The sequence below is a fragment of the Perognathus longimembris genome, chromosome 3, assembly GCF_023159225.1.
Source record: "Perognathus longimembris pacificus isolate PPM17 chromosome 3, ASM2315922v1, whole genome shotgun sequence".
Lineage (NCBI taxonomy): Eukaryota > Metazoa > Chordata > Mammalia > Rodentia > Heteromyidae > Perognathus > Perognathus longimembris.
In genome coordinates, this window is record NC_063163.1 from 16,972,158 (window position 1) to 16,996,636 (window position 24,479).

The 24,479-nt window shown below is 32.9% G+C and overlaps 1 pseudogene; it reads right to left on the reverse strand.

The window, feature by feature from the left end:
• Window positions 1–523: 523 nt before the first annotated feature.
• Window positions 524–24,479, reverse strand: part of LOC125347563 — a 43,049-nt pseudogene continuing 19,093 nt past the window's right edge.

A 24,479-nucleotide genomic window follows, 5' to 3' on the forward strand; every position in this document is an offset into this window, starting at 1 on the left:
CTGAGAGTTCAAGCCCTAGGACCACCACCGCCCCCAAATGCTGTTTCTCTAATAGTCTGTGTTTCAAGATAATCTCCCTCTTAGGAGTTCCAAATGGGAAATAAATTGTTCATAGTAAGGTTCAAATTTCCTTTTTTTTTTTTTTTTTTTTTTGGCAGTTTGGCATGTTTGGCAAATCAACAGTAACCATTGAAATTTCCACATATTTATTATCTATGCCATCCTCAAAGAGACCTATAAATTATCACAGATGACCCTCCCAAAAAATATTGGTAATGAACAGCTATCATTTATGTTATACAGGATAGTGGGGGAGGAGGGGAAAGGAATGTCCTTATACTTTGCATATGCTCATAGCACTGTGATATCTATATCAAGGGAAACAGGAGAAAATGGAGACCCTACTATTTCCCATGACAATTGTAATAGTGCAATCTTCTGATGTTCCCACTATATTCTTTGTTTGCTGTGCACATTTTTTCACAAATAGACCTTTGATTTGTGACTATTAAAACTCTGAATTTTAAACAGATCCCTGGACTAGTGGTTCGTAGCCATCAGCTCGCTCAACTTTAGCACCAGTCTGGTCCCCAGTAGCTTTTCCAGAACTACCACCTTCACCACGAAGCTCCATGAGTTTTCCCAATTCAAACCTGGGCTTCTTCAGCACTTTTACTTTACTAACGAAGACATCATGCAGTGGATAAATAGACTGGTAGGCCTTTTCTATGTCTTTGCCAATGCTGTCTGGAATCAATTTATTAACTACTTCTTTCAAGTCATTTGTCTGCACCTCTCGGGTCATGATCTCCATCGTCTTCTTCCGGATCTGGCGCACCTGTTGATGCTGGGCATAGGAGGTCTTGCGGATTTGATTGTTGCATTTTTTAGTAAAACCAACACAGAATAGACGAAGCAAATCAACATGAGCTTCAATCATGGTCTGCCACTTTTTGACCATGGAGCACATTTTGTCTCAGGTGAGATCCATGCCATGGAAGTTGGTCAGACAGTTCTTGCCCTGAACATCCTCAGTAATGAGCTTGAACTTTCTGAATGCGACTTCATCATTCGGCATGCGACTTCATCATTCTGCATATTGGCGAGGCTCACTTCAAACACCCCACCTTTGAGGACATCAGATGCGATTTGGGTTCCTTGAGTCCTCCTGACGAATGTTTTCCCAATATTACTTAAACATGGCCGGTGCTTTCACATCATACCAACCTTTCTTAGAAAATGGATCAACCACTTTCTTCTTGGCTCCCTTTTTACCGCCTTTTGTTCTTGTCGAGTGCCATGGTGCTGGTCAGAGAGCTGAAAGGTCTGTGCACATTTTTTTTTTTTTTTTTTTTTTGGCCAGTCCTGGGTCTTGGACTCAGGGCCTGAGCACCATCCCTGGCTTCTTCCCGCTCGAGGCTAGCACTCTGCCACCTGAGCCACAGCGCCCCTTCTGGCCGTTTTCCATATATGTGGTGCCGGGGGGAATCGAACCGAGAGCTTCATGTGTAGGAGGCAAGCACTCTTGCCACTAGGCCATATTCCCAGCCCCTGTGCACATTTTTGACACCCCATTTCCTCATTGCTTCAACGAGAAATGTAGTATTATGAATTATTTTGTGCAATAAAACATTAGATTCCACAGTTTCATCTGGGTAGTAGTTATGGATTCTTGGTCTAGAATTTGCCACTTCTTTCCACATCCACGAGGACTTTGGGAGTCATATGTAGTGGAGGCTCCATCATCTTGGGTCCCTAAAGAGAGCATACAGAAGGGTAGATTCACTTATATGAGTAGGTTGTTAGCATAAAATAAGAAATTGCCTTCATTTTTTGTTGAGCAGTTTAGAATGTTCATGCAGAATTGTATAGAATTTCACAAATAGAGCAATCTTTTAAATATCACAATATATATCCTCTGAATTTCCTGCACTCTAGGTTAAACAAATATAATGAATTTCAAATTCCCCTACATGCTTTCCAAACTGATAATATTTTGCATTTTGTTAGAAATAACTCACCAAGCTTTCCAGCTGGTTTATATCCAAGACATTTGAAATGTTGTTCCTTTGATTTCTAATGATTATTTACAAGCCATGTCTTGGTTGGGTTCATTTTTCTTATGAAAACATTTGCATGGAGGTGAGAATGTAGTGAATAAAAGTAGAATTGGCAAAAAAGGTAGCTTCTTCCTGGAACAAGTGTGTCCCTAAATTCAAACACAACTTATTTTACATATCTTAACAATTAGTCATTTCATCAGTAAATGTACTAATACTAAAAATTTCAAAACATGAACTGTTTGCAATTTGAATACATTCCAAAATCAAATCATGTTTTATTCTATTCACCTTGAGTCATCACTAAGGAATATAAAAGAGTAAATACTAGGAAGATGATGAAGTATCTGAGTAATAACATCACAAAACAACAACACAAAGAAAATACTTCAGCTGTCTTTTGGATACACTTCCTAACAATGGTTACATGGTAATATCTCAACTTTAAAAGGATGGGAAGTATTTAGAATTTAAAATTTTAATCCCAATTTTGCATTTAAGCTTAGTCACCTTAATGAATTAATTCTTCAGATGTTCTAGATTGACAACATGAATTCTACTAATGAGATGGAAATATATTACTTTTTTATATTTACATATAATAATTGAAATAAAAGTTTTTGAGTATCAGTAGATTCTATCATTTAGAAAAACTCATCAAGGGAGGTTTGCCAAGATGATGACCTGGTGGGAAAAAAAAAAAAAAAAAGAATAAACGAATTTGCTCCAGGTATGAGAAGAATCCATTGATAAAAAAGTGAGGAAATCTGTTAGAGATGTGTGGATTCAAAACTACAAGAAGTTTGTGGGGACATAAATGTCTGCATAGAAGTAATTAGAGTAGAAGAAATGGCTACAGGGATTTTAGAACCAGGACCTGGTTCTCTCCACTTGAGATGGGAACCACAAACTCAGCAAGTAAAATCAGATTGCCCAGCCCTATGTCCTGTTCAGTAGGATGGATATGGGGGCCATTCTGTATCTACCATGTCTTGGAAGTGGCAGAGAGTTGCCATCTTGAGAGATGGGTCTTTAGAAGCTCAGTGACATGAAGCAGTGCCTCTGTGTTTTCTAAATCAGAGAAAGGCCCTTTGCCATTTAATGTCTTCATTCTAGCATTTATCCATTACCTCTTCTCATTAATTTCAATAGTTTTCTTCCTTCACACACTCACCTTCCTTTTCACTTAAACTACCAAATCTGAGAATCACAACACTTTTAATCTTCTATTTGAAATAATTTCCCTTGCAGGGAATATGGCCTAGTGGCAAGAGTGCTTGCCTCATACACATGAAACCCTGGGTTCGATTCTCCAGCACCACTTATATAGAAAATGGCCACAAGTGGCGCTGTGGCTCAAGTGGCAGAGTGTTAGCCTTGAGCAAACAGAAGCCAGGAACAGTGCTCAGGCCCTGATTTCAAGGCCCAGGACAGGCAAAAAAAAAAAAAAAAAGACTGAAATAATTTCCCTTTTTCATATAGTCCCTAACCAGGCATACCCTTTCTAGACAAACTACTCACATTTTTTCCTCCCTCTTTATAAGTATGAGATCCATGAACATTTCAGACATAAAAGACTGGATGCAGTAGAGTGCATTTATAAATGCATTTTGAAATCAACTCTCAGGGATTCAGAGTGAATGGTATTCAGGCCAGAAAATTCCAGCTGAAATATTTTGCTGTTTCTGATTCTGAAGACAGATAGAATGAGGAATCATGATACCCGGAGTTGCTTATGCTGATAAAGCAAAGAAATATCAAATGTTTCAAATCAGACCCCATTCTGGCATCTTGAAAATGGCAATGAGCTAGACATTAGGATGTGAATTCCAACTTTAGAAATACTAGTTTCAAAGATTATGTTGAAATGTAATTTATCTGCTATTTGTATGGAGGAAAAAATTAACTAATCTGTATGGAATAACAATTTTGTGCTTTTCAGTGAATATGGCTTTGTGTCTGTTTTTTATTATTTTGTTGGCTTTTGGCTTGCATAATTATCCTTGTAAGTCATAACATTAAAAAATGTTATTCTATCATGCAGCCATTTTCCCTTTCCCATCACCAGGATAAGTAGCAAAGAACAAATAGCAAAAAAGACATAGAAAATTATTAATACTCATTAAGAGTAAAATATATACTATTAAAAGCAACTTTTCCTCCACTCATGAGTAAATAAAAATACTATGTTAAGCTATCTTGGCATAATTTTCCATTACTGAAATTATTCTCACACCCTCAGGATGGGTAAAAATTCCTTTCACTAGATGGTTAAATTTGTTCGATATTAATTTTAAGCATATGTGTGTATGAATATATTTGTTAACACATACTTAGAATCAGAGAGCAAATTTAGGGAATACAATGAAATACATTTTTTATTGATAAAAATAATTGACGATTTTAAAACTGTAATATAAGCTTTGGGATATATTTGAGTTCTCTTTTTCTCTATTCCTTAGCTGGGGATTTGTTAGAATTATAGGAGTAATTCTAGTTAGTAGACCATAGTATATGGCCGATGATTAAGACATTTTATCACATTTGTTTCTCATAGGTGCTCAGAAATAAAATAACATATCACAAGACAATAAGAATTTTCACAGGACATCTGTCCTAGGGCAATAAATCACCTAAATGGACACAAGCACATGCCATCTGTGAAGGGATTTGTCTAGTAGAACGAGTAATGTTGTGTGTGATAAATATAGCATAGGTTTTGCAATTTCCCCTTGGTAAGACACCCAATAAGTTTGTGCAACTGCTGTACTTTAAATATTTTTCACTTAAACTCAATTATTATAAAATTCATTACCTTTTATTACATTGTTATTGAAGTTGTGGCATTTGTCTTCCTGTAAAAACAGATATTAGCACGGATATATATCTATGCATATATTTATAACATAACAAGTTTATGACTTTAATAAATAACAAGAATGTTTGGAAAATCTTGTCTTGATCATGCAATACCACACACACACACACACACACACACACTTTTATCAAAAACTAAATTAATTTTTATTAAGAAATGACATTTTCATGCACTTTAAATGATAGAAAAATTATTGACTTTCAAAATAAAACAACTGTTTCTTAATACTACATAGCACTAAGGTTTGTCTCAATGTCCCTCTTCCGATTAGATTATAAATGAAGGTAATATATTTATGCAATATGTAGTATTCATACATTATATATTTATACATATATATTTATATACTATATATTTATACATTATATACATAGTATTTATACATTATTTTGCAATTGACATTATGTTTTTTGTTTTTTGTTTTTTTAAATTCGTATTGTCAAACTGATATACAAGTGGTTACAGTTTCATACTTTAGACATTGGATACATTTCTTGTACAGTTTGTTACCTCCTTTCTCATTTCCCCTTTCCCTCTCCCCCTTTCCCTTCGCTCCTATGAGCTGTTCAGTAGATTTACACTAAACAGTTTTGCAAGTATTGCTTTTGTAATCGTTTGTCTTTTTTACGCTGTGTCTCTCGATTTTGGTATTCCCTTTCAGTTTCCTAGTTCTAAAACCTGTAGACACGGTTTCCAATGTTCTCAGATAGGATACAGAAATAGTGCAGGTACAACCACAGGAAGGGGATACAAGAGGATCATCAATAATAGAAGCTACGGTTTCACATCGCACGTTGAAAGTAGTTACAACTGTGATATAACAATTGTTTCCATAACATGGAGTTCATTTCACTTAGCATCAACTTTTGTGTTCATAAGGATATCTATTGGGCTCTTGTGATCCTCTGCTTAAACCTGAGTCCCATGGTCTATTACCAAGACAAATTAAAGACATTTGTGAAACATGTTTTTAATATTTTGTTTTGGAATAATTTTAAACATATCACATATTTATGTAAAAGTTAACAGGTTGGGTGATATGCAAATTGTTACAAATTCATTAACTGAAAAATAGTAGGCTCTTGAGAGAATACAAATTGTGTGATTTCTTAGAAATACAAAGTCAACATCCAAAAAAATAGGTTCTGCAAAACAGGAACTTTAGCAATGAAAAGTGGGAGCAAGGGAAAAGTAGTTATTAGAAGAATAAAGAGCCAAAGGAGCCATACATTTACACATGTGTACACATACATATATGCAAACATAAACATAGATACACCTAAACATGAATGCATATATACATATATATGTTTATTCAAATATTGCAATATTAATAATAGTAAGGTAATGGGTTGGTCACGATGGGTGTGTAAGAATTTTGAAAGGGTGACTGATCAAGATGTGTTGTATTCCTAAATTGCTTTAATGAAGGAACTTAATGGCAACTCCTTTATGTAATTACTTAAAGATAATAAAAATGTTAATGTGAAAACTTCTCAAGAATTGTTTATTTTATTTTCTAATGTTAAAAAATTGTTTGGGTATGGTTCATTTATTAAGACCAGCAATTTTTCTTTGTTCCAATAATCTTAACTCACATAGCTTATTCTAATTTTACTGGTTGTCTTTCAAATGTTTTAGTTACAGAATCCAAAAACATATTCCAAGTTGTTATTTCCTATGGTCAATGATGTTTTTAGCTTTTCCCATTTTCTCATAATTCTCCTTTATTCTCTCCTGAGTACTGATAACTGAGTTATATTAAAATGTTATCTCTATGTTGTCTTTTACAAATATTTACCACAATTAGATTTACCTCATGCATGTTTGCAAAACATACTAAGAATTGAATATTCTCATCGTAATGCATCATTAAGTGTTAGAAATGTTGATATGTTTTATGGTAGAATTCCTTTTATTAAAAGGATGTCTACCAGGATTTTTTACTGTAACTTACTATTTTTATTTTTTATTAATAAATATGTTTAGATAAGCAGTCTCATTTTGTTCTAATTTCCACTTTCTTCTCAAATTTTTCCCACTGTTTTAAAATTCCTGGTTTGTACCTGGAACAACACAATATTTTTCTTTATATAATAAATTTCTTCATATAATAATTGAATTTATAATTATATGAACTCAAAAACGTTTTTTATGGTGTGTGTACTACAGTCCAAGACTATAATTTCCAGGTTTTTACATAAACATTGAATTCCATTTGTAATTTATTTTATTTAGTTTTAACCAGATTTTGCAATGTTGGATTAAGGAACATCTCATAGTAGCTGATATTTGTCTTTATATTTGTTCTCACTTAGTCACACCTTTATTCCTGGGAATCTCACAAAATCAGGTTTATTTAATATTTAAATTACATTATACTCACATGAAATTAAAAGGGGAAACATAAGCTATATGGCATTATTTATGTTTGCCTCAAATATGATATAGAAAACAGTAATTTATTTTGCTATTTAATCATAAGAAGGATTGGTTAAAATTTGTGTAATTAAGCCATCAGTGACTCAAGGAGAGTCAAAGTTGAAACTTACCTTTTGAAAGAGAATGAAAATATAGAACAGAATTTAAACTAAGCCAATAATTACTTGAGATTCTACTCTTGTGGCATAATCTCATGTTTTCCATTCCTTACCACAAACACATACAAATCATATAATTATCACCATCCTAGATTCATAAGGGCCCATTTTATGAGATTATAATACTTCATAGGATGATAATTTTATTCACATACTCAACAGTCACTGACTATTATATAATAATCAGATGCCTTGTTAAGTGGCAGAGAACAAGGGTATTGAAGAAATGTGCAAATGTTTTGTTGCAAATGCTATAAATGTATAGCATTTTATTTAACTTTTAGAAGTAACAGTTTTATATCACTGTTATAAAGCATAAACACAGAAAAGAAGAATCTTCCAACTGACATGACACAAACAAAAGAATAGTTTTTAAAATACTGCCTAATAATTCATTTTTGAGGTAATTGCAAAATAATGTGGGGATTGAGAGAAAGGAGAACTCAGCTCCAATTGAGAAACTTCAGCAAAAGTGATTGAGGAGATTACCATTATATATAAATGCACTCATCCTCTGTAAAGCAATGGCTGCTGGGAGTTGCTGGGGATAATGGGGTACAGTACTGAGAAGTTCATAGGTTTTTCCAGACATGTCATCTCCACACCAAACTAAAATATCACATAGTCTATAGAATAGACAATCTTTAAAATCAAGTCGCAACTCTTTGATTTAGCTTGGTAGGAAACAAGAAAATTCTAAATGTTCCTCAGCACTAAATAGTATGATTAAAGTTTACTCTAAAGATAGCAAGACATTGATGTGAGGAATAAATTGTATACTGTAGGAGGCTCAAGAAAGAAATCAGCATATGTAAAAGGTAAAGACAATTTTTGTTAAAGAAACGTTTCTTAAGTGCCCTCTGCATGCTAAAAGATAATTATTATCTGCATCCTCAAGAAATAGGAGCAGGCATTGTGTACTCAATTGTGAAGATGCTAACCTGGGAGTTGAAATGAACCATGTGGGAAAATATGTCTCTTAAATAAGCCAGGCTGGGAGAAGGAAGAAAATAAGTGGGATGATGAGAGGTAGTTGGGCATTTCAATTTGTTATCTGTGGAGAAAGTTTAAGAAAGAAGAGACTAGAAAATATTTTTAAAGTTATCAGATGTGTTGAGAGTCTCATTGTATCAAGAAATGTACACATTTTATCTGTGGAACACTCAGAAACAGGTTGTAGAGGAAACCATTAGAGTCCACTAGTGAGTAGGTAAGCAGGTAAGAGGCAAAGTCTCTTAGCCCCTTCTACCCTATCCGTTTTTTTTTTTCCTTTTTGTTGTTGTCCTTGTTTTGTTTTAACACACAAGGCATACATTTTTGCATATATAACTTAATTTTCAACAGAAAATGTTTCCCAAATGTGTAATGAGAGGCTTCTTAGACTAAATGTAGAGCTTACAACACATACTTCCAAATGTCTCTCTCTCTCTCCCTCTCTCTCTAACTACATACCTATCTACCTACCTCTCTATCATCTGCAGATAGATGTATTGGCAGTTATGTAACCCCTGCATACAAACTATCATATATAGAGAGTCAAAAAATTAATATATCACTATAAAGTCATCTACACTTGTACTCAGCAGACATTGTAATTAAATTGAAAAACAAACAAACAAAAAACACCACTATGTTTGTTTTGGGGGGGTGTTGGGTGGAAATTGTCAAATGAAAAATAGTAAGCAATATTTGAAACAATGAATAACTATTAAACACAATTATTCAATCATATTGATATCAAAAAAATTATATTAAATAATAGGAGCAAGGTCAAGCAATAGCTATACCTTTGTGCATATGCCCTCAAACAACTCTGACATAGAACTCCCCACCCCCTCCATTCCCATATCTCTGTCTTCCTTATGATTATTTCATTTTCTTAGATTTCTCTTTGTTTTTCACTGTTTACTTTATCTGCATCATATAGTTGAATATGCTTAAAATTTAAAAATAATTGTTTTGTAGTGTACTATTGCATTTAATGTCTATGGTAAAACTAAAGATGTGAGAAACTCTTCTTTTTGCCATATAATATAACCTTCAAATTCATGAAGATGTTAACCTTATATTGAGATGGTTAAGACAGAAAATTTGAAGTTCTACCACCTAGAGATATTGCTTATTACTTGCAATACATCTTTATCTAAATGTCTCATTGGACACATATCTGGCAGATCCTAACCTACAAATGAAATGTAAGTGTCAAATGTGAGTTAGGGTTCTCATATCCATTATCTGAGATTTTCTTGTTTTTTAATTTATATTTTTCTTATTTATTGTCAAAGTGGTGTACAGAGAGGTTACAGTTTCATACGTTAGGCCTTGGGTACATGTATTGTACTATTACTTCCTCCCTCCTTTCCCCCCTCCCCTCTGCCCCTTTCCCTCTCCCCCCATGAGTTGTTCAGTTGATTTATACCAAATGGTTTTGCAAGTATTGCTTTTTTGTAGTCGTTTGTTTTTTATCCTTTGTTTCTCGATTTTGATATTCCCTTTCACTTTCCTAATTCTAATACAGTTAAATGTAGATAGTTAAAAAAAGATATATATAATTTTTCAATTTCCTATATATTATACACATTTTATTTACATATTTACATACAGTTTCCAATGTACTCAGGTAAGATACAGTGATAGTGTGGTACAACCACAGGAAGGGGTTACAAGAAGATCATCTAAAAGAAAAAAAAAAGAACAGAGAACTGTCAGCATAGCCCTCAATTTAGAGAATAAAACATGAGAATGCAAATAATCTTTCAGGAAAGCAAAATATCTCAGTGTCCTAAGGTAGAGGAGATTTCCTCTTCCAAAGTCTTCAATATCTTCCATTGCAAATTATATATTTTTCACTGGAAATAGTTTACTTTCAATGTAATTGATGTAGCTCTTGGTTTACTGCCAGTTCTGCTTTCTTTGTGTCATAGCTGCTGCTTATAATGATTTTCTGCAAGGATACCATAGCCACTAGTAATTTTCCTTCCATAATAGCACACAGGGGCATATTTTTAACACAGACTGAGTCAGAGAATCACACTCATAACTTAGAGAATGTGATGCTAAAATTGATTCTACCAAGTTCTATCCAGATGTCTCTTCACACATAATCTAGAATAACTTATCAAAAGAAGTTATCACAGTTATGAGCTAATTATTTTTGTTGAAAAAAATCATGAAGTGACAAATACATGAGGGAAATTGAGTAATTTGCAATATTTTCAAACCTTAAATGGTAAAACATTTTTAAAGTTCAAATACATTGATGCAGTGATAAGGCATGCTATCATCTGGAATAAATAGGAAAAAGTAGCATAAAAGATTATGTATAAAATAATTAGAAAAGTATTGGCACATATCATGTGCCTATGACTGTCATAGGTGCTTTATATAACACCTGTCCTTGTTGAGAATCTAAATTTTCAATAAAATATGTAAATAAAATGTGTATGATATACAGAATATTGAAAAAAGTATATATTTATTTTTTAACTATCTAAATTGAGGGGGGAAAGTATGAGAACAGAAATATCAGAATCCTGAATTGTCAGGTACCTTCTCCGTAAGAAACCTATTAGCATGGTCTGAGATGGGGATGTTGTTTATGTCCTTATGTCAGGACAGCAATCTACACAGAATAATATTTAGGACAAAATCCAAATGATAGGTAAGAATTTGCTAAGTAAGACCTACACCTATAAGTTAAAATATTTGCAGCACAAAGATGACATTCAAGAACTGGAATTACATTTCAGAATTCAAAATATAGACCTATAAAATGAAAGGTCTAATTCTACTGAAATGGAGTTCAAAAATCAAAATTTTTACTTTATGTACTTCCTTGTTAAAAATTATGAAGAGTGCTGTCTTAGGCAGCATATATATGAAAATTGGAATGATAAAGAGATTAGCATGAAATGCATATATGTGAAGTGTTCTACATTTTTATAGTAATAAAATAGTATGAAGAATCTTTTCATTGTCATGGATGCAACCAATACTGAACAGATGATGCCACCATTCCATATGTACACAATCTACATGTCAGTAGCATTCCAGCTTCGAAGTTTATGAACCAAGATTTTGAATGGCTATCAGGGTAGCTCTTTTAGAGAAACAAAGAGCAAAGTTAGATTTGGAAAGAATTCTGTGTAGACTAAGTTCAAATAAATGGTGGCTTGAATGTGAACTCAAACAAAATCATGGAAAAATGACAGTTCTTCAAGAACTGTGGTCAGAATCACCTGATCAAAATTTTATTTATACAATAGGGCAAACTAAGCGCTGTAATGAAAGTAATATGAACATATTATTCTATAGAATTATTACTTTACTCTCAATTCCAAAACAAATAAATTTATGCATTTACTAACAAAATTGAATACAAAAATTAAAAGCATTAATATAAATGCCTATGTTTTTTACATGACTTGTGTGTGTGTGTGTGTGTTTGTGTGTGCGTAAACACTCAAGTCAGGGTTTAAACTCACTTGGCTTCTTCATTGAAGGCTGGTGATCTTTTAGGCCACACCTCCATTTCTAGCATTCTGGGTAAACAAAGTTAAGAATGTCATAGAATTGTCTTCCAGGGATGGCTTTGAACTGGTCTCCTTAGATCTCAGACTCCTGAGTAGCTAAGGTGACAGATACTAGCCAAGGGTGAGTGCCTGGTTTTTCATTTGTATTTTTCATATAATAGTATTATTTAGAATGAACATCCAGCTCTTTATGGGTCAGGAATATAGGGAAACATCTGTATGTAACTTATTATTATGTACTTAACTAAGGAGTTGAGTATCTATACAAAAAATAAAATGAGTGCAGCTCCTGGCATGGACACTGATTAAAAAAATTATACATACTTTCCATTCCTAGATATTTGTCTGTATTTTCCATATTATTTAGGCAATATCCAAGGACATTTCTCACTGTGCATCAAGACATGATATTTTGTCATAATTTAAGTAAGTCCATATTCTAAGAATTGGTGTTTGGCTATTTTGGTCTGATGGGATTAATTAGCTTGGAGACATGGGACATTTTAATGCTCCATTTTTAACTGCTGTAACTCCACTATTCCTGGATCTTACAATACTTTTAAAACTATTAGTGTAGGAATAGCTGAAATTTATTTATCTGAAAATCATGGGCTTCTCTTCTCATCAGAATGCTGTCTCATCCTCATAGTAATTACAAAGATATATTTATTTTAAGCCAAAAGAGTTATTATTGTGTGATACATGCAGTTGGAAGGCAGGTACAGAGTAAACGTCAACCATGGTTGTCAGATGATATAAAATAGGAATACAATTAACTATTACAAGAAAGCTTTTAGGGAAACTTTCCAAAAAGAAACCCAATGCTTTGAAAAATTTAATTAACTTCCTGTAGGATCAAATCCATCACTGTTAAGTACCTGTCATGTAAAAAGTAGTGCTCATACTAAGGTCCAATTGATGCTTTATATAAATACTGAAATTATTTATGACTTTATATTAGACTATCCAGGGAAGTAAAATATTTTCTATATTAAAAAAGAAATTTGAAATTAAATTAGCAATTGCCATTTTACTAAAAGAAATCTAATACTGAATATGTGTAATTCAGAGAGAGAGAGAGTGGAGGGCTTATTTAAGTATAGAAAAATAAAGACATGTCAGTAATACTGTTGTCATCCTCATATCTCAGTCATAGTCCATAAATAACCACATCATCATTGTATTAAAGATTAGCCTAAGAAACCATAGCATCATTTGCTTCATAGTCTAGCCCAAGTATATTCATTTATTCTATATATTCATTCAAGAAGATCAGATTTCTAGCATGCCCAACCCAGTTACTGTCAAGGTACGTGTTATCAGGTCATCTTTCAAGATGAGGAATATCAATTTAGATCTCTAAAACAGAAACCAGACAGTAACAAAATAATAATACAATCACAATCTGCTTGACTCCAAGCTTCTTACTGTCAAACACTGCATCAAAATAGAGATAGAAGTAGACAAACTAGTTTTCTATTCTAGACGTGTGGTGGACTCAGAAATGTTCTAACAGCTGGTTTCTTTGATTACTGAGATAGCTCATAGCTATAGTCTACACTGAAGAGAGTAGAATCTAAATTTAGGAATCATGATACATAGAGTAACTTTGGCATTGATTCATGATAAATCAAAATTATTTTCTGTGTTGTGTTCAAAACAAAGAAATTTGATACTACATGGGAAATATTGACAAAGCTGAACTAAAAAGAAATATTGTTGCTGTATCTACTGTTCCATAAAGGAAGTATTGAAGAATTCAAGAAATATATATGTGTGAATGTTTGTGTGCTTTTGTGTATAAATCAACACACAAACACATATACTTACATACAACCGGAAGTATGCATGTACCATGCTATTAATTTAGTTTTAAATTTTTATTTTGTTGTGATAACTATATTGCCCATAGAGTAATAGAGTAAGCATTTTATTAACAGTTTTTTTTATCACATCCTTCAACACCTAAGACACCTGCATTTTATATCTATTTCTATTGATATTCCAAAAACATCTGCATACATTCATCTAGCTTTTAATGAAAAGATCAAAGAGAATTAAGAAGTTCATTTAAATTACTCAGCAACTCATTGGTGCTGACACTTTATTTTGTTCAAAAAAAGTAGTGAATTTGGCATTATGAAACCTAGTATGAATCTCTGAGGGAAAAGCTCAGTTGCAGCAGACTTCATATTATTTGGGTTTGAATGGAACTAATAACAATGTATTTTTTGTAAGTATGTGGAAAAACATTTTTCTTACATAAAAACAAATCTTGTGTGTATTATAAATAACACTGTTTTGTAATGCATTGATTATACATAATGTATAAAATTTGTACTCCCTTAAAACTTATATTTCCTCCAAGGTTCTTGAGAAGTTAATTGCCCTAATATTACTCATAGCATAGGGACAAATGACAAATATAGCTGAAAAGACATGGGAAACAGAAAATGATTGTTAAATCATCCAATTTAATTATCTATTACCTTTTCACAATTTAACTTTCTTCTAGCTAAAGCAGCATTTTCTAGAAGCATTTAGATTGGGGAGTTCTCCAAGTTTTACATGGGAAAGACAAAAAGAGTAAAGGAAGGCAAGTTTCACTTCTGCCATCTTGCGTAATCAACTAGTGATCATACATACATATATACATACACACACACTTATATTTCTAAAGAATCCACTTAGCTTGCACTCGGCTCTCAGTTGGTCTATTACTTTCAGGCAGAATACAGAGTATATGACTCAGAAAGAAACATTATTAATCACCAACAATATTGAACAAAGATACTTAAACTCTCCAGAATAGTGTTTATTAATTTTTTTTGGAAAGATATATTCACATGACAAGATGGTTGGGATAGGGAAAGAAAAAATAATAATAAGAGATTAATTCTTGTTAAAATACTGTAAATGCATGTGTGAATTATCATAGAAAAAAATCTTTCATAAAAATATCATATAAGAAGTGAAATAAAGATCAATAACACATTACAGGTCCTGTCTGGGATATGTAAACAAGTGGGAGGGGAAAGTGTAAATTGATAGGGTGTGGTCAAATACTGTATGTATATGTGTGAGAAATAGATCTGTTGTTGTAAGCTTAGAAAAAAGGATAATAAATGAGGTAGAATGACAGAGAAGTGAATCTGATTCATATTTATAATACACATTTTTGACATGTCGCAATATAACCTCATTGCACAACTAATTGATACTAGTGAGGACATGTAAAAACTAATTTAAAAAATCAGAGATAGTAACATCTGAATCAATGTTGTACTCCTTTTACTTTAAAAGCTGACTGACTCATATGAATCCTTCAATTATTGAGAGCAGAGTACTCAGATGATATAAATGAATCACAGCATCTGGAGCTGGTGGTTCACACCTATAATCCTCTCTACTCAGGATGCTGAGATGTAAGGATAACGGTTGAAAGCCAGCCCATGCAACAAAGCCCATGAAACTCTTGTCTCCAATTAATCACAGAAAACTCTGTTATTAGTGTTGTAGCTCAAGTGGTAGAGTACAAGCCTTGAGTAAAAGCAGCTGGCCCAGTCTCAGAGTTCAAGGACCAAGACCAGAAAAATTAATTAATTAATTAATCACATCACTCCCCCTGATTTGGATCAACTATTAATTAATACCAAACACAAAACAGAGGACATTTTTTCTTTGTTGTTTATTTTGTGTTGTTATTTCCCCCTTTTGATTTATCCCCTGTTGTCATTGTATTTGATATCTGTATCCTGTGTCTTGTGTATACATTTATCTGATTTGGGAAAGGGAAGGAGAATAACAAATTGTGAGACAAAGGACAAAGGGTGAACCAATGCAACAGCAATACTTGGTTGGAAAAGACTTGGTTGGAAATGAACTTTACAACTTGGGGTGTGGGGGGGAGGGCAATGAGGGGAAAGAAAGTGGGAGAAAATGAGGGAGAGGGTAACAATGTTAGACCAAAACTGTATTCACTACCTTACATATGTAACTCCAACCCTTCTGTACATCACCTTTAATATAAAATAAGATAAAACTTAAAAGCAGAAATTGGTGTTGTTCCTAGTGAAGAACTATGGATACAAAACACAAACTATGCACATTTTTTGTAGCCACAGTAGTTGCAGAAAATTTCAAAGAAGTTAATTAAGGGAGATATCTAACCCAAAATAACTATCTATATCATAAAATTATCAAACACCAGGAATAATTACCTATATCCCTGACAAACAAAACTATCTATTTATAAAACTACTTGGATATATATAAATATATATATATGTGTGTGTGTGATATATATGTATATATCACATTTATCTCTTCTTACAAATCTGACATGTATCTGTTCCCAAGGTATGAAAGAATTCTGCAGCTGAAATTCAGATAATATCAAATTCTTTCCTTAAAGCTTGCATTATCCACATTGGTCAGCTCTCCTTATTTTTCATGCTGTTCTAATAAATTACAGAGTTCTATGTCAGATATGGTATATTTTGATTGTTATTTCTTATAGTTACCTGCATTCTGATCATTTCCAGGTACTAAAGTATGCTCATACACTAGGGGGAATAGCTACATATTAAAATAATAAAATTGGAAATATTTGACATACTGTACAATATGCAGTGCACCAAATCACAATATTTTTTTCTAGATTTTGAGGTACTTTGTGGTTTGTTGTATTTTTGCAGCTTATGTCATTTTCTTAAGATTTTCTCAAAAATAAATCAAAGGCAAGTTGAGCTATGCTCATTATTTATACATAATAGCATATTTTTGATATGAAAAACTTTCATGATATAGAAATAATTTATAAGCCATAGATTCAAATAAACTTCCATATTTCAAATTCTGTCAGTTTTCTTTCCTTCATCATGATTTTATTCTTGTAAAAATATTTCACTACAAAAATATTAAATACAGTGAATAAAGATAAGTTTTCCTAGATGGAGTGCTTTTTTTTTTTTTTGGTTTGGTGTGTGTGTGTGTGTGTGTGTGTGTGTCTGTGTGTCTGTGTGTCTGTGTGTGTCTGTGTGTGTGTCTGTGTGTCTGTGTATTCAGAGCAGACTACAATCAGCAATCATTGATACATTATTTGTACTTAGGGAAAGCCAGCATTCCTACATGTTATAGTTTTTCTCTCTGGGAGATTAAAAATATACAGAACATTTTCTATAGCCATGGAATTATTTTCACATGCCTATAATCAACCAGTCAATGACAGAATTTTATGTGGGCTTGTGGCTAAGATTAGTAATACTTTGTGTTTAGAGACAGTGGGGGGCGGGGGAGTGACATTTTATTTCTCCATTCTTTGGTGCTTACGTTCTAGGTTGAGCCTATAGTTGACTATTTTGAAATATAAACATAGGTTTCCTTGTATTCTGATCTTAGGTCCTTTACCTACATTGACTCCCTTCTAGTATCAGAATCTACTTCCTGTCTTTTAAGTTATTAGATGTTTATGTTTATTTTTTCCTTTCTGAGCAATGAAAGTGCCAATTAGATTAAATTGAAAGGATGAATAAGGTAAGTGACTTAATTTCATTTTTTGTGACTAAGAATTTCATTTACTTCAATTAATGCTTATTAGAACACATGATTTTTAGTTTGTTCATCAATCATATTAAGTTATCAAGTCTTTAAAATTCTCTTTAGTCTGGGTTTAAGTCTAGTCCTCTGGTTTTCTTTTTTCCAGAGCATTTCCCTTTGAAAATTTGTAGCTGCAAATTTTTCTTGTGATTCTTAAAGTGTGCTGGCATCTTTTCCTAAGATTCTTGAAAACTTTGTTTTTTGTTTTTTGTTTTTTTTCTTTAATGGGAAGATCTTTCTGAGGTTCTGGAAGGCTTCCTTCTGAAATATAATCATCTAAAGCAACAGTTCTGTTTTCTTCAGTCTCTATGGACAGGTAGCAAGCATGAAACAGACAGTTTTTAATCACATCCACCACTAATGCATGCCAGGATTTTTCCATTAGCACATTCCAAAGCTTAAAAAGCCTTTTTGGTTTTTGTATCAGAGCACTATGTTCAATTTCTCTCCTATGTTACATTGTCTCTTGTTTTGTATGATTTTTCTTTGACAGCTCTGATCAAACTCAAGACAGGATTCAGTATGATTCTCTTACACAATGCCTCAATTGAATGCTCTCAAAATCTTTATCATGCCAATATATTGATTGAGATATCTACACCACTGAGTACGATCCACAGCAAAAGGAAGAAAGAAAGAAAGAAAGAAAGAAAGAAAGAAAGAAAGAAAGAAAGAAAGAAAGAAAGAAAGAAAGGGAGAAAGAAAGAAAGAAAAGAAAAGAAAAGAAAGAAAGAAAAGAAAGGAAAGAAAGAGAAGAAGAGAAGAGAAAAGAAAAGAAAAGAAAAAGAAAAATTAACCTTAAACAGTCCAGTACTCGTGTTGATAATCAGGCCTAGTCTGAATAAAATTTAGTTGTTTGGTCTCTAGAAAACTCTTGAACATCAGAAACACTGTGTTGGATCTGTAAGTAAGCAAGATATTCTTCAACCTCTCACAGATTTTTAAAACATAAAATATATTTTAAAATTCACATGTTTAAAAATGAACTTAAGTATTTGTGTAAGAAATTCTAAACCAATTCACCCAAGTATTTAAATTGTTTAAGCTCATATAGGTTAATCAATCATTAGCAAATAAGACTTTGTTATTTTTGCTTTAAGCTAAACAGCTGTCTCCTGAGCTATACTCTTTAAATATAAACATACATAAATATAAAAATTACATTTGACGTGTAGTATTATAAAATGATAATTTTAAAATGAACGCATCGTTTCATATACTTGCTTAAAAACAGTTTCCAACATCTGGTCAGGAATTGACAGATTTTTGCTAAATTAAGTGAAATAGTAATTTCAATGTAAAAGAAACATTGTATTTACATAAAGTATATATTTAATTCATACACTTTTGATTCATTTTAAATGATACACATAGACTAATTCACTCATGTTTTAATAAAAAGGTTTTTTTTTCCTGTCCTCATTCTATAATATGGTACTAAAGATAACCTTGGATGAATGGATCATTCTTCTTTCATTTATGGTCCTCAGGATTTCAGCAGTCTGTGCTGAAAAGTTGAGCTTTGAGATGCAGAGAAATTATCTGTATGCAAGATCCTGTTATTTGTTTTTAGCTTTTCTTTTCTTTGTATTTTTTTTTTTAGTATATGCAGAGGGGTTACAGTTTCATACTTAAGGCAGCGAGAACATTTCTTATCCAACTTGTTAACTCCTCCTGTATCCCCTCTTTCCCCCTCACCATTCCCGCCCATGAGTTGCACAGTTGGTTTACAGCATATAGTTTTGTAAGTATTGGTTTGCATTGCTTTGTCTTTTATCCTACCACAAGATTTCTTGCAATGCTTTAGTTTAGTAGTCCCCAGGGCATAAAATACTGGAGTAAAATATATGCGACATTCCTCAAACTTATAAAGCGAGGCATAGTCTGGTGAAAGTGTCTATCCTGAATATTGAGGACTTGCTCCCAATGGATCTTCAACTTCTATTTATTCTTTCTGACTACCTGTGAGCAACAAATTGATTTGAATACCTCATCTCACTCTCGACTTATACTTTGGCTGCTGAATTTGTGCAAATCCTCGGGCAGCTTGGATTTTCTAATCTAGATATCAGAATTTTAAAGGAAATGTTACTGTTTGGAATACTCTTCTGGGATTAATAAACCATTGTGTAGAAAGTGTCATACAATATTTCTGTCCAGATTAAGATTTTTTGCCATAAGAAATCATACATCTATTATATTTATGTAATATTCACACTCAGTTTATAACAGGATGATAGTACAATGCTTTTATTACATCTATGACAGGAGTACAATTAATTTATATGGAATTTATTGATAATCACTTTGTCAAATATATAACAAATATATTTTATTTTAAATTTATAGCCCCCACCAGCAGATATATTTACCTGTTCATTTAAGAAGTGAATTCTTTGGGGTTAAGATATACAAAATTAATCTTCATAAGACATTCAGCTAGCTTCAGCAACTCTATTTTAGGACATCCCTGTGAGGTGGGTACCTTTTTTGTATTTATGGTCCTGTCTTGTATGTCTTAAAACAAAACATAAAACAGATTAGAAAATCTTCTAGATTGCGTAAGGCATTACTAGCTCTGTTTTTTGCCACAACATAACTGATTAGTGCTTAAGTCAACATTAAATCATAGCAAATGTAATGCCTGTGCATTTCTTATATACTAATTATTTTTCATATTTGTTCTTTGAAGCCTTTGTGTTAGAGAAATTAGCTTAATAGTAGCTTAACATAAATTTGGATAATGGAAAATGTTGATCTCTCTCTTTCTCACTTTCTTCCTTCCCTCTCCTTTTCTCCATTCATCTATGACTCTGTTAGCTGAATAAAAGTTGTTTGGAATAAATTATTCTGTAGGAAAATGGTTTGAATGAAGTGGCTCAATGCATTGATGATAAACTCTGTTTTTATTGAATACATGTTGAAATAGACTAGAAATTTGGGCAAATTAATTACACAAAGTGTAATAAATATCATTTGAGCTGAAAAAGGCTAAGAAATTATCTCAAATGACCTGGTAATTTTAAATATTTGAGAATCAATCATAGAGGAGAAAGTAATTTACCTAAGGTCAAAGACTAGTTCAGCATAGAATTGCAATTATTAAGCCCTCATAATGCATTATTTTACTTGATTATTTGAAGAATATGTTCAAAACCTGCCTAATGAAGCTTGTCATTCTATTGACTGTGGTGATGTTTTGGAGGTCATTGTTCAATATATACTGAATCATTATCTATTGAAATGAGCAATTTTCTTTTAGCCTGGTCTTTGAAGCAAACATTTCATATTATGCATGTATTGCATTTTTATGTACTTCCTTTAACAGAAATATGTCATTGAATTTTATTTTTTGATTGTCATTGACAAAACAGGTGTAGCTATGAGATCAATATTGATTTTCACTTTTTTTTTTCCTCAAATTTTTATTATCAAACTGACGTACAGAGAGGTTACAGTATCATACGTTGAGCATTGGATACATTTCTAGTACTGTTTGTTGCCTTGTCCCTCATGCCCCCCTCCCTCCCCCACTTTCCCTCCCCCCCCCCCAGGTGTGATTTTCACTTTTTTTTCTCTCTATGTTAGGCTTATTTACAATCGTTATTATTTAGTTTCAATTTTATGACTTCCTTAATTATCATAGTCTATATTAGATACTTGATCTCCAAGTAGCCACTGCTAATTTGAATTTAACTTAACAGCAAGACAGAGACTATGTATTCTGACAATTTGTGTGGAATCCAATCTTTGTCCTACTTGATTTTAGCTCATGGTCTTGTATTTTATAGTAAGCAAGCTACCCTTTCAGCCACATGCCTACAATTTCACTTGAGTACAGGTATTTCCCAGGAAATATAAATAAATAAAGTTGCCTGTGCATTGTGGGAATATAAGAAGTATTGACTAACTATATCAAGATAGGTAGAGAAAACATATGAAATAAATGTAAATGTTGATGCTCTCACACATGACAAGGTGAAGACTGAGACTTGTGGTTCTCATTTCAATGAAAACATGTTATTTTGAGTTTTCACTATGTTTCATAATCTCTTGCATACTTTGTATAAGCTATCATATTCATAATTGTATGTGTTCTTATCTGAAAGACAAGGAAACAGAGGACAAAAAGGCTAAGACAGACGTTATCTCTCATTCCAGCTGTGAAGTTAAGGATCTGCATTTTTATATACCATTCACTTTTTCTTATCACCTGTATCATTAAAAACAAAACACCACACAATCTACTTTAAAACAAAGACATGTTACTTAAGTTTAACAAATGATGATTTAATATTTAAGTTCGTATTTAAATCAAAATTTTTACCAGTAGATAAATGTTATTTTAAATTTAGTCTGTTTTGAAGTCAACACAAAGTTTCTTACTTAAACCTGTTAAAAGTAAGTCAGATAGTGCATTCCATCACTTACTGAGAAGATATTGTAAACTAAATTTCTTTCATACCAGAGTATGGTAAAAAAAATTTTCCCTAAAGAAAAACAAAGTTGAAAATCAATTTCGTAAATTCCAAATCAGGAAAACCATCAGTCTCACAAGAAAGTTTTCATGCTACCATTGAGAAGCATTAATTCCTTTCATATTTGCATAACTGATTAAAATCAATTTATAAATTCAAACGGACTGTAAATAATTGTTCTGAGTCTTACCCTACTTCACAGTTTTCACCTGTAATAATGAAGAAAGGCTTGTTTGTTCATTAAGCCTCTCAGGTAAAATTTCCTAGTAATAGTTTGTAAAAACTTGGATGAATTTTATTAACTTGAAAATACAGTTCATTAATGTGGTGAGCCCAGATATTTGACAGATAATAGGACATGTTTTCAAGCTCTCAATGACTGACCTTTTCAGAATCAGAGTCACAATATAGGCATAATGCACTCTAATACCCATTGTGGTTGTACTACAGTGTGTTGTCCTCAAATTCTCTTTGGTCCACAGGTAATAGCTACATGCTAGAACATTCACCTACCTTAGATACAGCTTGGAGGTTGATCACTAGCACTGCGGGAACAGGAGAGGGAACAGCAAATATCTATTGATATAATACTATGTGTCTTATGACTAAACCAATTTCAACTTGGTCTGAGAGCTCTAAAACAGGCCAGCAATTCCCAGGAACAAACCCAACTTCAGCCTACATCTAACTGTCTTAATCTTAAAGTGAAGCTCACCCTTAGTACAACAGTTAAAATTTGGTTTATTAAAGGAACACCTGGTAATTGATACTGGATTAATGTATGTATAAAAAGTGACAAGAATCTACCATGAATGACATTGGTCTCCAAGTAGAGACCCTCCTCCAACTTCAACTGGTACATGGCAAAAGCCATTTCTTCTGAGCTCCATGAAGGGCTACAGTCAGAATACACTGCATGAACATCAGAGAATGTCTAAGATTAATGGAATAGGCTACTTCTAGGGAAACTGATTAACTAGAACTACCTCAAAGCTCTAAATGTAGCAGGTGGTTAAAACGTTTTTAGAGATATGCCAAAACTGAGAGGAAATATGTTTGATAATGTTGTTGGAAGCTAAAGGGAGAAATACAGACATAGACTTCAGAACTCACTATAGAGAGATAATTTAATCTATAATGACTTAATCACTAGGAACCTGCCAAGCCATATGCTAAGACATTTCAAAAATCTTGTTCACAGAAATTGTATGACATTGGAAAATTAGTCTCTAATATGAGCCAAGTGTATTACTTAAGATATTATTTAGGAACTAAATTATTTACAAATATAATTAAACAATCAATATAGTTAACTAATGTAAGTAATACAATTTACAAATATATTTAAAATCATTTTAATGAATTTTCAACTTTCAGAAATGTGTATATAATGGGTTTTATTGTGGAAGTTATTCAAAATTTGAATATCCTGTAACAAAATAAACTAGATTCTTATATATCACCTTGCACCAAAATCAGTTCCAAATGGATCAAAGACATAGCAGTAAAATCAGATACACTGAAAACACTACAAGAAAGAATAGGGGATAGAAATTCTTGGGCTCTTTGGCACAGGATGGAACTTCCTTAACAGAGGCCCAGAAACACAACAAATCGAAGTTGGACAAATGGGTCTGCATCAAACTGCAGAGCTTCAACAGGGCAAAGTACAAATCTTGAAGGATAAACAAAAAGCCCACAAATTGGGAGAAGATCTTTACTGGCTATAAAATGACAAAGGTCTCAGATCTAAAATATATGCAGAACTCAAAAAATAAAATTTCTCCAAACAAATCCTTGAAGAACCAATGACCCCCTCAACAGATGGGCCAACGACCTTAAAAGAGACTTCTCTGAAGAGGAAATGAGAATGGCCAAGAGACACATGAAGAACTGGTCTACATCACTGGCCATAAAACAAATGCAAATCAAAACAACACTGAGATTCCACCTCACCCCAGTAAGAATGTCCATTAGCAGGAAAACTAATATTGACAAATACTGGAGGGGATATGGCCAAAAGGGAAACCTACTACATTGTTGGTGGGGATGTAAATTTGTTCATTCACTCTGAAAAGCAGTGTGCAGGTTCCTCAGAAGGCTAAACATAGAGCTTCCCTAGATTCAGCAGCCCCACTTTGGGGCATCAACCCAAAAGATTACAAGCAAGACCACAATAAAGCCACCTCCACAACTATGCTCATTTCAGCACAATTTGTCATTGCTAAAATATGAAAACAACCCAGATGCCCCTCAGTAGACAAGTGGATCAGGAAAATGTGATACATATACACAATGGAATTCTATGTCTCTGTCAGAAAGGATGATACTGC